Below are 17,953 nucleotides of genomic sequence, written 5' to 3'. Positions count from 1 at the left end.
TATATTGGCAATCAGTCACATGATGATTTGAATATGATGACCGATTCTCCCCAACTCGGGGAGGATTAAGCAGTATAGGAGAAGGTCAATAAGTTCTATGCATGTTGGGACCACTCCAAGACACATAAAGAAGCTTAGATGATGTCACTAATCCAATCGAGTAATCAATTACCAAGTTAGCGCCAATGTAGAACTTCTATTCTAGTTTGAATTTCTCAAGTTAGCGCTACCATGAAATTTCCATCTTAGTTCAAATTTACCAACATAGCGCCAACACGGAATATCTATCTTAGTTCGAATTTACCAAAATAGAACTAGCATGGAATTTCTATCTCAGTCCAAATTTACCAAGCTAGTACTTCTATTCTAGTGCATAATTACCAAATTAGTATTTAATCATGATTTTCGAATTTTTGTTCAATTAGGACTTTCTTTTTGAAGAGTTTTAGTAGGATTCTATTTTGGAGTGTTTTCATAGATTAGGAAGCTTTCTTGTAGGAACCATAAGGGTGTATGCCTATATAAAGAATAACTAGGGGAATGGTAAGGTAGTTTTTGATATTGAATTTTCTCTTAATTATTCAGTGAAGAATTCTTCTTCCCGGTAGTTCGACTTCTGTTTTTTCTTTTAAAGCTTTTCTCATGTGATTTTGTTTCCATACTGTGTCATTTAGTATCAAAGCTCATGTTTGATTATTCTTTGAATTATGGCTCCTAAAAAGAAACAGGTAGCTCAAATCATAGAGCAAGAACCCAACAACAAAATGTAAGGAGAGATAGCGGAGTTGAGAAGACAAGTCGAGGCACTTGCTCAGGAGTTGAAATCACTGTGAGGGGACAATGACTCCGGTGTAAGTATCTCCACACGTCCTCTTTCATCATCAGTGCAACAATTAGATTGACTGTAGTTGCGGGTGGTGATCAGAGATGGTGAGAAGAAGATCTCAAGGTTGAGATCCTGAAATTTCAGGGAGGCATGACTCTAGAAGAATTCATGGATTGGATCTTCATGGTAGAAGAAATCATTGAATTCAAGGAAGTTTCGAAAAATAAGATCGTGCCCTTAATAATCACTTGGTCTAGATGACGAGTAGTAGCATGGTTGCATCAATTGAAAGTTATGTGACAAAGAAGAGGCAATAAAAAGATCAAGACATAGGAGAAACTCAAGGTAAAGATGATGTCAGAATTTTTACCCCATAATTATATTCATATACTTTATCAAGAATTACAAATTCTAAAGCAATGAATTGATAGAGTAGATGAGTATATAAAGAAGTTTCATCTGTCAGTGACCTGGAATGCGTTAGCTGAAATGGAACACCAATTGGTGGCTAGGTATATAGGTGGGTTGAGACCAAATATCCAGGATATATTAGACCTATTTGACTGCTATATTGTTTCTATGGCACATCAACATGTTCTAACCATAGAAAAGTGAAGCAGCCAACCTAACCAATTTGGCCAAACCCAAATTGATGTGGCTAGACCACCTCTACATAGTAATCCCAACTCGCCTCTAAATTGAACTACTCATCCACAGTCCTATAGGATTTACCAAAACCAAGGATGTTGGCTTAATCAAAACCAGTTGGGTTAACCTGGACTGAAGTGTTTTAAGTGTGGTGAACCAGGCCATAAATCTATTAAATGTGCAAAGAGTGATAAAAAAATGGAGCGATGTTTGTAGAAGATCAGGGTGAAACCCAATTGGAAGTATTTGACTATTCAACCCCACCTGTGTTTGAATGTTATGATGAAAAAACCTGACAGGAAGAAACAGTGTATGGGGATGTGGGAGAGGCCTTGGTAATGCAGTGACCATTCCTAACTCTTAGGGGTGAATCATCGGATTGGCTAAGAAATAATATTTTCCACACCATGTGTATTATGGGTGGAAAGGTTGCAAGGTTTGCAATTGATAGCGGGAGTTGTGAGAATGTTATAGTGGAAGTAGCCGTTCGTAAGCTAAACCTAAAAACTCAACAACACCCTCACCCCTACAAGTTTGCATGGCTAAAAAGAAAGAATGAGGTTTCAGTCACACGACAGTGTCTAGTGAGCTTTTCTATTGGCAATAATTATAGTGATCGTGTATGGTGTGATGTTGTATGCACAGATGTTTGCCATTTTCTACTTAGGTGCCCATGGCAATTTAACCTCTACGTAGTCCATGATGGACGAAAGAACAACTACTCTTTTGAGTTTAAAGGGAAAAGGCTAACCTTATGTCCATCACAAGAGACTATACCTAAACCAAAACCTGATGAGGGTTTTAGCCTTTTTGCCATGACTGAATTCACTAGCGCCCTAAAGGAGATGGGTGTTGCATATGCTTTAATTAATAAAGGGTTAGAGATAAAAGGTGTGGAGGTTCTAGAGGAGGTGTGGTCATTCTCTTCAACAATGTCTCTTGAAGAGAAACTTGTCAATAAAAGAAGATTCAGGTTCTATGAAGTTCAAGAATATACTTCAAAATTTAAGATATACAATGAAGAAATCATAATTTGTACTGGAGGCTTACATCACTAATTATCTATCAAAGGATTAATACTTATCATCTCAGGGATTATGACCACATTGTCTATATGCATGTCTACAAAGATCCTTATTGACAAGTACTCTTGCAATGTTCAAAATGGTCAATAGGAGAAGATTTAGGTTCTATGAAGTTCAAGAAATATACTTTGAAATTTAAGGTATACAATGAAGAAATCTCAAATTGTATTGGAGGCTTACATCACTAATTATCTATCAAAGGATTAGAAACAAAGAAGCACAGTGGAAGTGCAATAGCATATGTTGGTAGCCTCTCAACTGGTAACATGAATCCGAGATCGGATTCTCTCCAACCCGAAGAGAATGATGCAATATGGGATTTAGACCAATTGAGTAAATACTTACAAAGTTGATTTTGGAATAACTATCTTAATACATATAGGATGAGAGTAGTATTTGATGCGAGAGACTATGTTTGAGCCATTTTAATAGAGCAATGCCTACCGATTGGGCAATATGGAAAGTTGGCACCATGGAAGGTTGGACCATACGAGATAGTAGAAGTCATCAATGAGAATGCTTACACACTAAAGCTACCCAGCCATATACATACTCATGATGTTTTCAATGTCAAACACTTTATACCATATGTTGGTAATCAGTCACATGATGATTTGAATTTGAGGAAGGATTCTCCCCAACCCAGTGAGGATCATGTAGTATAAGAAAAGGCCAATAAGTTCTATGCAAGTTGGGACCACTCCAAGAAACATAAGAAACTTGGATGATGTCACTAATCCAATCGAGTAATCAACTACCAAGTTAGCGTCAATGTAGAACTTCTATTTTGGTTCAAATTTACCTAGTTAGTGTCAACACAGAATTTCCATCTTAGTTTGAATTTATCAAGATAGCAGCAGCACAGAATTTCCATCTTATTTCAAATTTACCAAGATAGCGCCAGCACGGAATTTCTATCTTACTTCGAATTTACCAAGCTAGTACTTCTATTGTAGTTCATAATTACCAAATTAGTATTAGATCATGATTTTTGAAGTTTTGTTCAATTAGAACTTTCGTTTTGAAGAGTTTTAGTAGGATTCTATTATGGAGTGTTTTCATAGGTTAGGAAGCTTTCTTGTAGGAGCCATAAGGGTGTATGCCTATATAAAGAGTAACTAGGGGAAGGGTAAGACAATTTTTTATATTTAATTTTCTCTTATTTATTCAGTAAAGAATTCTTCTTCCTGGTAGTTTGACTTTTGCTCTTATCTTTAAAGCTTTTCTCATGTGTTTTGTTTCTATACTGCGCCAAAGTGTGGATAAGAACAGGTCCATTCATACCTTGTATTAAAATTTAATTAATTATGACAAAGGGGACAATGAGGATCAAACACTAAACCACTTGCTCAAATAGGTTCATATACCATCTCAAGGAACCCTTCAACCTAAGAGTTTAAGGTGTTAGGTGAGGTCCTTGAATAGATTTTTGTTCTCTAACATTGATAGTAATATGGTCAGCCATCATTTTGATACAAATACAATAATAAAAGACATTGTTGTTCAAAGAAAAGTCTTATAACCTTCTAAAAAATGGGATTTGAACATCCAAAATGATAAAGGATGAAGCGGGATTCATTAACAAAACTTCACCATATAGTAGAGACAACCCCATGGTGTTCAATGCAACAAAAGAGCCACCTGGGGGAGGGGGTCACCAAACCCAACTAAACACAAACTCCAAATAACACCTTACAAGCAAGGAAATCTCAACAAAGCCCTCGATGACAAGGAAATGGCCTTTGAAACTTCCTTGTTTCTGCTAACTAAAACACTAACAACTGTAGAACAATGCAACTCCACCTTGATCCTACTAATGCCCAACTGCTAGGCCCAATCGAGAACTGGTCTTAAGGCAAGAGCTTCAGCACCCTCCATCGAGTTTACCCGAGCTACCCCAAACCTCCAATAGAGAGCTGGCTTGCATGGTATGTGATTATATAACCAATGCCCACTTTGTCACAATAGGCCATGAAAGCTGCATCTACATTAAATTTTAGCACTTCCACAATAGAGAGGTCCACCCTGATGATCTAGCTCGAGCAACATCAGGACCACTTGCTTTTCACAATGCTCTTTCCCACCAGATGATGTCAGTAGTCAATCTAGGTGATAACCTACACTCAAAGGGTGACCAATTGAAATCATACCACCTTCGGATGATGTCAGAAGTCGGTATAGGTGATAACGGAAACTCTTAAATCTTATCTAGTCTAGTTCATCCTGATTTTAGAAGATTTTTTCATGAATCTTGTGGTTGTTTGAAGCTTCTGTGATTTTTTGTGGATTTTTTAAAGGAAATATTTGCAAAAAATGTAGATTTCATGTGTAAGCTTGTTTTGCATGTTTGGTGGATTTTTTCCTATAAAATCTTGTCTAATTGAGTCTTCTTATATTTTGGGAATGACAAGAAGTGGTTTTGTATTTTACTAAACCATAACATTCTTTTGGAAGATTTTATTCTTTGGAGTTTTACTAAACCATAACATTCCCACAAAGTTTTGCAGGTTTCAACCCCTTGTTTATTTATCAATCGAGTTTTGAAATGTCCTCTTGGGTATCTTTTGTGCCAATTGGGTGTTATGTTTCTTCTTGATTGTTGAGAAACCCTTTTGACAAAGTATGGAATCATCAAAGGATGTTTTTATGGGTTCTAATGTACTTATAGGAAACATAGACACTTCTAATGGTTTGATAACCACTATAAGACTTGATGGGACCAATTTTTTAGAGTGGTCCCAATCGGCGAAGCTTACTATCTCAAGAAGATGTAAGTTGGGATTCATTATAGGTAAAGAGGTGAAGGCAAAACCTAAAAAACCTAAAATTTGCAAAGTGGGAGTGGCACAACTCATTGCTAATGTCATGATTGGTTTTCTCAATGCAACCTCGTACGTCTCGTAACTATATGTTCTTTCCACTATCAAAGATATTTGGGATAGAGTTATTGCCCCCTAGTCCTAAGTTAATAATATAGTTAAGTGTATCAACTTTAAAGAGAGACTTGCGGTATGGATCAGGGAGATAAAATAGTGGCCATGTATTTTTCTTCTCTATAGTCTCTTTGGGAAGAAATGGATCACTTAAAGGCCTTGGAATGGAAGGATCTTAAAGATGGTGAGTAGTACCAGAAGTATATTGAGGATAATAAAGTCTTTGATTTCCTAACTAGCTTGAATCCTAAGTTTGACTTCAATAGGCAACATATTCTTAGTGTAGGCATTGCCTCTTGCTATCGCCTCTTCCTAGTGCAAGAAAAGGAGAGTAGAAGGGCTTCTATGATGTAACCTCTTGTGATTAAGCACTTAACTATGTCATCTATAAACCCAAGTCGAGCACTAGTAAGCATTTGTTATTGAGAAGGCTAACTATGTCATCTGTTAATATTACAAATAATCCAAAACATACTTAGGATGTAATTTGTGAATTAAACATCTGTAAAAATGTAAAAGCAAAGTACTTAAATGTTAGTAGCTAGCAATTAGTAGAAGTTAGTAACCAATGAAACTCTAAAACTACTGAATGTAAATATTAGTGTAGTCAATAGGGTTAGTAAAGTTAGTAGCTTAGTAACTATACCTAGAAATATATATCTTGTAGTTTAAAAGAAAATAAACAAAGTAAAGTGCAATGACTGCAAGATCAACAGATATTCAATTTTAAGTAGTTGGCTAAAATTTAGTAAATATGAATAGCAAAGTAACTACGAAATCTTGAAAGTAAAGACAAGATAAAACAAGAAAACCATAGAAAGAGGTACATAGGATTTTTATAGAGATTTGATAAAAACCCCTTCCTATGTCTTGTACCTTAGATACCCTTTGAAGATTTCTACTAATACAACAAGATGGATTTTTAGGCACTAGCAAAGCCTTATAACCAATAAGACATGTGGGTGTCTGCAATACCTTACAACAATAGGATTTGTGGGTGTTTGTACTACTTTGACAAAATTTGCGGGTATCTACCCAACCTAAATTTGTAGATCTTTAAGGTCTCTACCAAATAATGATCAGCCTTCAAGGTCCCAATAAAACCTACAATGGTATTCAAATAACCAAAACACCTATCACAAAGATATTATAAGTATAGCACAAGAAAGTATGATACAAAGTCTCTTATTAGGTAGATATAAAAATATACAACTCAAACTATTTAGTTACGAGAGTTTGGACTCTAGATGCTTAGCTCAAAGAAGAGACTCACAATAGATAGGTGGAACCGTGCAAGCTCTAGGGATTCTCAGTTTTTATTTTCACTTCTAAAACTATGGAAGCTCAAATATCTCTTTAAGAAATAAAGACTCTTGCTAACTTATTATCACAAAAACAACTAAAAACTATATACAATGATAGTACATGTTGTTTCACTTTCTTTCTTCTTTCTTGCTTTGAATCAATCTACGTACTTCTTTTTATAGTAGTTTTAAGAGCAATTGACCATTTTATAGATCTTTAAGGACTTTTATTAAGCTGAGTAATGACTCAAAATGTCTCCAACATAATAAAAGGCTTGCTAAAGATAATAATAATCATTTAAGCCTTCAAATAGTCAAATTTCATCAAAGTAATTGACTACAATATCTTAGAAGTCTTTTATTAAACAAACAAAATGAATCTTTTTTGTACTCTACTCAATTAACTCCTACTAGTCAATCAATCGATATATGGTTTGACATAGCCTATCAAAGTCAGACGACTATATAGTTTTGTGTAGTCAACTACTCCATATAGTTTGAGTATTTTAATGCCTCATCTATCACAAATAGTTGACTATTTCATGTATCTAGGGCATTTATGTCCCGATTGTCACAAGTAGTCAACTATATTAATTTTGGGTAGTTGACTACATCATGGAGAAGAGAGTTGCAATGGCGGCCATGGGGAAGAGAGGAAAATGGAGGGGTGAAGGGATGAGAGAGAGAAAGAGACAGAGAGAGGAGAAACAAAGAAAAATGAAAGTCTTGGAGAGAAGAGTTCTGAGGGAGAGAAACCATCACCCTGTTTACTGCTATCTCTAGAGGTTCAAGAAAGTGAACAGTGTCCCCCCGAATTCGACTAGTTTGAATTGATTAGGGATTCGGGAATGTATGTTTAAATTTATAGGAAGGGGGTGGTAGACTTATAATTTTGGGTATTTAGGGGTAATTTTGAGAGATGTGGGTCAAACCAGGTCTAAGGGGGGCTGAATGGTGGGGATTTTTAGGTCAAAGATTAGAGGGTTGAGATAGGTCCAACCATAGAGAGGGGTTTTGTGTGTGTGGGCCAGTGAGATTGGTTAAACTGAAATCTTTTTAAATGAGTGGGTAAATTGGGGTACTTTAGGCTAAAATTTGGCAAGGCGGGGTTTTAGGACATTCTAAGTTGATTAATGAGGTTGAGTTGGCTCAACTGGGCACAAATCAAGCTGATATGGAGGGGTAGTGGTTTAACCAACCTAGGGCTTTGAAATAGAATCTTGGTGTGATGAAGAAGCAAACAAAAATATTTTGGACTGAAATTTTACATGTGGGTATTTTAGGGTATCCAGGGTGTGGTGGAAATGTCTGATTGGTTCATGAGGGTCAAGATTGTAGGAATTTGGATCAACAAGAAGATCTGGAATAGAGGTTGGTTTGATGGAAGGGTAAAGGGGGAATTTTGGGTCAAAACTTTATTTTCCAAATTTTCCAAACATATCAATTGTTATCCCAAACCCTTCAATCTCTTTTTTCAAAATTGTTTTATTTTTCAGATTTTCTCTTCATATCAACCTCTCAAAGGTAAAGCTGCAACTTAGTATTTTTATCTTTTTGTTTACAATGTTGTTTTCTCTGGAAAACAGTCGCAATAGTAACTATATGAGTATTTTGGACATTTTCCTATCACTTTGTTAGAGGATTTTAGCAAAAAGAATCTACTTGCAACTGTGTCAAAAAAATCAGAGGAGATGATTGCAATTGCCAAACTGAACGGCAATAGAAAGAACGTAGTTACACTCCTCTTTCTATTTTGTAATTGAGTTCATTAAAAATCCAAAATGCAGTCTTATGTTGCATTCATTTTAATTTCAAAGTTCCAACCAAAAGAAAATTAATTTCAATGCGGAGCATATTAGGTATCCCACATTGTTATGCTTTTGGTATTGTAATTAATTTAATATATTATGAGTTACCTGCACCAATAATCTTAATCATTCAATCTCTAACTCCTACTTCAAAGATTTTCTACTAAAGAATTCTATTAGTTATGACAATGCAATTTATTTTATTTTAGTCCCAAGCTTTACTCATTGTAGAAAAGGCTGCCATCAAAACATTTTATTAACATTGAAACAAGACATAATACAGTTTAGGCTGAGTTTGGAAGGAGTACAAATGTAAATATATAGATTGCAAAACCTTATATTTTGTATTATTTTGTATGTATTTACGTTTTACATATTTGCATTTGTACTCCTTTCAAACTGAGCCCTAGTAAGCTCTTTCTGTAGCTTTTGCCATAAAAGCTATTTAGAAAATTCGACCACTTCATACATTGAATCATTTTTTTAACAGTCAAAAAACTAGTACACTTGAAAATAGACTTTTGGTGGCTATAATTAAGCAATTGAGAATATTAAAACAAGTTCAAGACTTTCTTGCTACATATAGTTTTTCCTTATTATCTTAAGCTTTATATTGTTAAACCTACTAACTCAACGTTGGGTTTTAAACTGGGAGAGAATAGCTCTCTTTTTTGCCATAAGTCAAAATGGGGATGGTTTCTCGATATGAGAAAAATTGTAGATTTTGACCTTATTATCAGTCTTATGTTGTAAATCGAATCCTCAATTAAGATCATACAATTAAATCTAGGTATTTATTAGGATATAGAAGGCATTTCAATTGCATGAGACTTTCAAAGCCCTTGTGCTGTGTTTGGTTTGAAGGGAAGAATAGGGAAATGGAAAGTTAGAGAAATCTTTACAAACCTTGTAAAGATTTTCTACTTTTCCCTACCTTTTCCTTCAAACCAAACATAGCCTTAAACACTTCTTATAGCCTAAAGCTAGTTAATCTTAATACTTAGATATTGATATAGCAAGATTTAACCATTGCTTGTGTCTTTTCTGATGAAGAAGCAGAAGAAGAAGAAGAAGAAGAAGATGATGATGATGATGATGATGATGATGATGATGATGATGATGATTCTATTGGTGAAGAAAAATGAAGAGCTTTTGGCTTTTAACTTTCCATATTTTCAATAAAAATATAATCAGGATTCTGTAATAGCATTTTATCAACTTAATTTTCAATAGATACTAGTTGGTACCCTTGTGATTCACAAACTTTATTGAGAAATATTGAGAAAGGAGACTTATAACATTCTTAGTTAAGTAATTATTATAACTAAACAATTGTAATATTATTGTAATTTTAGCAATTATATTGTTATAATTTTAATATTTTGTTAATCAAGTTTAATTTATTATTGACATAATCATTTTTAAATGAATACTAATATTTAATTAAATTGAATTTTAAATTTTAATTTTGAAAGTTATAAATTTTTTTATTAACAATTATAATTTTGTTAATAAATTTATTAGTTAAATTTAAAAATTATTAATTAATATAATTATAAGTTTATTTATAATGGATGTAATTGTTTATAGCAATAAATTTTTTATTAAAAATTATAATCATGGTTTAGAAAACTAGACTGGACCGGCTGGTCAAATTGGTTGAACCATAACCTAGGGCTCTGACTAGTTTGGTCACACCCGAATAACTGGACTTGCTCAAAACCCACTAAAAACCGGTTGACCAATTGGTTTAACAGAGAAACCGGTGAACAGATCTTGGCTTCATGAAACCACCCGGGTCCATACATAAGTGAAATTTTAAAATATTGTTAAGAAAATTTGAACTCTAAGACTTCTTATTTTCATAAATTATTTATTTATTACTAATCCACCTCTTTACTTATGCCAATTAATGACTATTCATTTACATATTACATTATTATGCACATATTTTAAAGAAAATCTATACTACTTTAAAAGCACGAATAGCGTCAAAAATATTTCTGGTATTTTTTAGGACAAAATTTACCCTTCCTTATTTAAGTTTATTGATAAAAAATGAGGTCTAAATCAGTTATTGATATTAAATAAGTTAAAAATAGGTAATTTTAACATGGCTAGAGCCATGAATTTTGAACGTAGCACCTCAGAACAGATTGAAGCTCTAGCTTTCCTTGAGGGCATCGGGCTCGCCATTGAATTACAGATCTATTCCATCATTTTAGAAGGAGATGCGCAAAAGATAGTCTCTCAACTATTGAACCCCTCCTTAGTGGTTCCTTGGTGCATTCACCACTTGATAGCCGAGTGGAGTCTTTTGTGAAGTTTCTCTCTTTCTTCTATCCCAATTGTTTATCATACGGGTAATTGTGTGGCTCATTCGATTGCAAAAAAGGCTTGTTCTTTGTCTAGGCCAAAGACTTGGTTTACCCCACCTAATTTTCTACTACTTGTACTATTTAAAGATGCAATGAGATAATTCAGCCTAGAGGCTTTTCAAAAAAAAAAAAAAAGATATTCAATGCATTCAATTCCTTCTCATTAAATCATACATTTAAGGAATTAACTTGCATCAACCTTTATTGAATCTACTTAGAAAAAATAGTGTTTTCATCTACGTAATGGTAAAAAATTAAACCATTTTGGGTTAAATGGGCCAATCCATATTGCCACATTAAAAAATAAAATTCAATAAATAGATAAGATGCAAAAAAATATATATAAAAATTAAAGAAAAACATTTTTAACATCATATGTTTGACATGTTAAATAATAATAAGTGTGATAAATAACAAATGTTTTTATTAATGACCGAAATGGAACGTAAAATTTAAAAGGGCTTTTTACATAAAAAATGAAGTGTGGTCATTTAGCTAAAAGAAATAGGTTTTCGAAAAAATAACCAAAAAGTGAGCGGGAGAATTTTTGTTTTCTTCTGGACTAAAATACCCCCAACTAAAAATCATATATGTCTACTTTCTCTCCCAAATCTCAGACCACGAATATCAACACTGTTGTGATTGGCATCGGCACTAGTCACTGCATATATGATGGAGTAGACAACGCCAAATTTCTCAACTTGTTCGCTGACTTGGTAGCTAAACAACGAACAGGGCTTATGAATTTCAAACCCAAAGCCATCTCGAATCGAAACCTTCTCGATCTCGTGGCCCCACACCAGCCTTAGCTTGACACCCGGTTGCACATCTAGAGTTTGATTGCGTCCAAGACATAGGTTGGTTGGTCTATAAGTTCCCTTGAGAATCAATATCTCCAACCTCTATCTGCTCCGACAAAATCACTCTAACCGAACTCAAGAAGATTGCCAACAAACCAGACACTGAGACTACTCTTCAACGTCAACATTCAAGACCAAGTGAAGCTAGGTCATCATTTCTTTAGACCCAAACAAAAAAACAGTGACTCTTCATCCATCTCTATTCTCGGTTGAGTATAAACAATAACCAGAGATTATTAGGAGAATATCAAGTTGACGCAAGTTGCGATGAAGCAACTTGTGATGAACCTGACTCCTGCAATAAAGCTACAGTTGTGATGAAGTTCACTCTCGGGAATGAATTTGTTCCCTTCTGTTGATCGGTTACGATTCAGTTACAGATCTGTTTTGTTTGTTCCTTTGTATTTGCCACGTAAGCATCTTGTAATAAATGTTTATATATACTTGATTATTTTAATAAAGATGAATCACTTTTTTTCTTCATCAATTCCGTGTCTCTAAGTTTTACATGGTATCAGAGCTATAGTTCCTCTCGGAAAATTCTGATTCTTGCGGAAAATTTTGATTTTTGATTCTAGTCCTCTTTTACTTCTTGTTTTGCCTTTTTTTACTCCAATCTCCTTCCTTTTCTTGTTTTGCCCTTTTCTAATATCAACAAGAATGGTCGTGAATAGAAGTGGAAGCACCATGTTCACTATCGTTGATCAGATCTCTTCTTTCGGTGATCAGAATTCACCTTTCTACCTCCATACTTTCGATAGCATTGGCACAATGCTTGTTTCTTGTCTTCTTAATGGAGACAATTATATTCGTTGATAACACATGGAATCTTACACCAAACATCTTGTGTAGACACCCCTCAACAGAATGGGGTCGTTGAGTGCAAGCACCGACACTTACTTGAGATAATAGAAAGGGCTTCATGATTCCAAGCGCACCTGCCAATCGATTTCTGGGGAGAAAGTATCCTGACAGCAACTTACATCATTAATCACTTGCCTACTCCGATTACTTGCTAGGAAATCACCATATGAACTTCTTTTCAACAAGCCTTCTTCATATAATCATTTCAGAACATTTGGCTGCCTCTGTTATGCGAGTACATCTTGATGTGGGTGCGATAAATTTGATGCTCATGCCACCAAAATGTGTGTTTGTCGGGTATACTAATGGTCAAAAAGGATATAGATTATATGACTTGACAACCAAGCGGATATTTGTGTCCAAAGACGTGATTTTCTTTGAACACAAATTTCCTTTTGTTGATGAAAACGTTTCTTTGGACCCACCTCAACCATCAATCATGTCTCTAACGACAGTCGATGATACAATGGTTGATACAGTTCTTAGTAAAACACCTAGAACTGAACTAGTTTGTGATAGTTCACAGCCCCCTTTTAGTTCAGAATTGACCGAACACACTAGTAACATAGACTTAGTCACTTCGCCAACCTCTGAACCTATTGTTCCTAGCCCTCCAACCTCACATAACCATCACCCACTTCAATCCAAAAGACCTCCTCCACACCTGGCTAACTACATTTGCCCAACACTTTAGTCACAAACTAACTCATACAACACCCACCACTCAATCTCCAATTTTTTATCTATTAATTCAATCCCCCCTACACAACCTGAGTCGTCTTGTTATGATGAAACCAACAAACATGACTATTGGAAACAAGCCATGTCCCCTAAACTAGATGCCCCTGATCGCACCCATACCTAGACCTTGACTAACCTACCACCGGGAAAGACTCCCATTGGGTGTCATTGGGTCTACAAAGTCAAGTGCAAATCTGATGGAACTATTAAGCGTTACAAAGCCCGCTTGGCAGCAAAAGGCTATACTCAAACTGAAGGCATTGATTATATAGAGACATATGCCCCAGTTTCTAAGCTAGTAACTATACACTACCTCTTTGCTCTAGGTGCATCCCGAAATTGGGAACTACACCGGATGGACGTAGACAATGTGTTCTTGCATGGTACTCTCCATGAATAAATCTACATGGTGCCTCCATCAGGACTCTTGCCTCCTAAGGATCAGTGAGTTTGTCGCTTGAACAGATCCATTTATGGCCTCAAGCAAGTCTTGTGCAATTGGCTTAAAATTCTAGCTCATGCTCTTCGCCAACGGGGATTCAAGCAATCCATTGCTGATAATACTCTCTTTATTTCAGTACAATCAGGAAGCATTCTAGTGGTACTTGCATATGTTGATCACTTGGTGATTGTCAGAAATGACCCAACCCGCATTTTTGCTCTTAAGGACTACCTATGGCAGTGTTTTCCAATCAAGGATCTTGACATTCTTCAATATTTTCTTGCCCTTGAGATCTCTCAGTCTTCTTCTGGCATTTTTCTCAATCAAAGGAAATATACCCTTGACATCCTTCAGGATGCAGGCATGCTAGGATGCAAACCTAGTATGTTTCCCATTGCACAATAGCATCATTTGGGACCTAAATATGGTGAACCAAGTGCTCAACCCAATCAGTACAGACGACTTGTGGGTCATCTTCTCTATCTCACTATTATGAGACCAGAACTCACTTATTCAATTCACATTCTAAGTCAATTTATGAGTGATCCTAGACAACAACATTTGGATGTTGTAGTACACGTCCTCTGATACCTGAAGGCTACACCTGAGCAAGGTATACTTCTTCCAGTTGATTGTGATCTCCAATTGCGAGCTTATTGTGACTCATATTGGGCTGGTTGCCCAACCACTCGGAATCCATCATCGACTATTTCAAAACTCTTGGACAATCTCCTTTGTCATGGAAGAGCAAGAAGCAAGCAACAATGGCCCACTCCTCTACTGAAGCAGAGTACCGCGTAATGGCAGCCGCCACCAACAAACTATTATGCCTAAAGCAAATCTTCTCTAATCTTGGTCTCTCTCATCCACAACCGATGCAGTTATACTGTGACAACAAGGCAACACTCCACATCGCTGTCAATCCGGTATTCAATGAGCGCACCAAACACAATGAAATAGATTTCCACTTCATACGAGAACACCTTTAATCCAAAGCTACAACTACTCGTCTACCTACATCAGCTTAGCCTGTAGATATCTTTAGTAAAGCAGTTGGCCAAGATAGATTTGTATCTTTATTACCCAAGTTAGGAATTTTTAACCCTCATGCTCCAACTTGAAGGGGGAATTAGGAGAATACCAAGTTGACGCAAGTTGCGATGAAGCAACTTGCGATGAACCTGACTCCTGCGATAAAGCTACAGCTGCAATGAATTTCATTCTTGGGAACGAATTTGTTCCCTTTCGTTAATTGGTTATGGATTTGTTTTGTTTGTTCCTTTGTATTTTCCATGCCAGCCTCTTGTAATAAATGCCTATATATACTTGATTATTTTAACGAAGATGAATCACTTTTTTTCTTCGTGAATTCCATGTCTCTGAGTTTTATAGAGATCAGTTCAAGAGGAGGAAGAACATGAATAGTAAGTTTTATCTCCTTTCTCAATTCGATGAAAAGGGGCAATTTGGTCAAAAATCTTGCTTACCGTTTTTATAATATATTTCAAAATGCATCGAAATTTACAAATTCATGAAACTTTATTAATATTTTTCTAAAAAGCCCTAACCAATTGAAAATATAACTATTTTCCTATTCTTTCACATTAAGTTTCATATCTAAGGTATATTCTCTCATTAAACGCTATACTTGAGATATATTTTTTGCATAATTAAATTCTATTAATTAAATCCATAACATTAATTTTAATAGTATAAAAATAAAGATTTTGAAAAGTAATTTGAAATAAAAAACATTTTCTTCCCTCATCGTGGTGGGTAAACAATTCAACCATTTGGGGTCAAATGGGCCATAATTAAATAATAAAAAATTAAAAAATATATATAATATATAATACAGAAAATAAAAATAATTGGGCATATCTCAAATATTGTATATTCATTATACTAAACAAAAAAAAGTATGAAATGTAAGAAGTATTTTTATTAAGGAAAAATGGAATAACAAATTTAAAATCAACCTAAAATTGAAATGAAATCATAGTCAAATAATAATATTTTTAAAAATAGAAAATACAAAGAATCACAAAAATAAAAAGTAGAGAAAAAATTGGCCACATATCTAATATTATATATCTATACAAATAAAATATTGGGTACATCTTTAATATTATACATTCATTATATTGAACAAAAATAAGTATTATACATAAGAAATAATTTTGTCAATGATGGAAATGTAATACAAAATTTTATGTCAACCTAGAAACCAAACTATTTTTCTTTTTGGGTGGTGAGTTAGTGGTTTAAATAAACTGAATTGATTAATAATATGATAGTTAAATAATAAAAAATGTATAAGTAATCAAAAGAATATATAAAAATTATATATTAATTATATCAAAGAAAATTATGTGTGATAAGTAAATATTATTTATATAATGTAGATGAAATATGTAATTTAAAATTAATCTAAAAACAAAGCTATTTTCTGATCTACATGGTGGGTAAATGATCCAAAATTTCAAAGAAACTCATGATGTCAAAACACAAAAAAATGAAAAAGTACAGAATTTTGTCAAAAACATTTGGGAACATTTCTAATGTTATATATTCATCATATTAAATAAAATAGTTGTTAAAATAAAAATTGTTTTTATTTATAACAGAAATGGAATAAAAATTTTAATAATAATAATAATAATAACAATAATTGTTATTGTAATTTAAAATTTTCATGTGCAATGAACATGAACATTTACTACAAGCATTTAAGTTAATTTTTAATTATAGTGTTACTTTTATTAAATTTCAATTTCTATCTTAACTATGATATATATAAATTTTGAGTAATTAATATGAAGAAATTTTAGTGTAATTAATATGATATATTTAAATAAATTACACAAGTAATTACTAGTGTAAGTTAAAAGACTTAAACCCTATTCGTTTGTTTTAAAAGTTTAAGAATATTACCATCCATCCACTATATTTAAGTACATTAAAAGTTGTAAAATATATTATATGTAGTATTTATATAACCTATAGTATATATGTATATTCCATGTCATCATGGTTTGACCCCGGTTGAACCTCTGACCCATGAACCACTCCCTTCTCTGGTTCAATGACCGGTCTATTTCTCTGAACATTGATTATAATCTTTATTGTAATACTCAATTCCTAATATTATTAACTAATTATATTAGTTAATTAAATTATGTAATAATAGTTAATGCTATTATTATTTAATAACAATACCACCTTGTATAGTGCTTGTTTGGCCCAAGCTATGTGTTTTAGTGAAGAAATCTAAATGACTAAAAATCTTCCACATGGCAAATTAATTTGACATATTTGGAGGATAATATGCAACGGTCCATCTCAGCAAAATAAATTTTCAACTCACAAAAGAATGCAAGTCTTACCTATCAAAACAATTTCTATCATGGTAAAATAATGGTGTACAAGCATATTTACCATAGAAGGTCAGAACTTAGAATTGCCCTAGTATCAATGGCACATGAGGAAGCTTGAGAAAGGCGTACCCTTGTATTTCTCTCTCTCTCTCTCTCTCTCTCTCTCTCTCTCTCTCAGTTTCTAAGCCGCTTTTGCGTTGAAGGTCCCGAAGAAGATGGTTCACTTTGAGTTGGTCCAATCTCCTCATGAACCTCATCCTCTTCTCATGCTTCCACTTTGGACACCAAATATTTTGCCATACAGTACCACATCCTAGACAATCTTTCACCTGTAGAATATAAAAATTGAAAACTTAAGTAGTTTACCACACACAAGATCTGGCTAGAATAATAAGAGAACAAGTAAGCTTATATAAGATGGACACCCTTTTTTTAGAGAATTTCTTCCTTAAATGATATCTTGTGAATTCGAATAGTGCATCTTCCATTTTGACAACAAATGCCCCCTCTCTAAAGTTTGAATTGAAAAATAAGCAAAGGTAAAATTGTCATTTTACATCTTCATTTAGTAATGCTTATTTGATAAAATATACATAAAAGTACTTCTTTTGTTCAATAATTAGAAAACAAACTATATCAAAAATGTTATTTACATCTTTCATTTAATGCTTATTTATACTATTATTA

The sequence above is a fragment of the Nelumbo lutea genome, chromosome 1 (genome assembly GCF_056320005.1).
Source record: "Nelumbo lutea isolate HS-2025 chromosome 1, American lotus-T2T, whole genome shotgun sequence".
Taxonomy (NCBI): Eukaryota; Viridiplantae; Streptophyta; class Magnoliopsida; order Proteales; family Nelumbonaceae; genus Nelumbo; species Nelumbo lutea.
Note: the sequence above shows the minus strand (reverse complement) of the source record.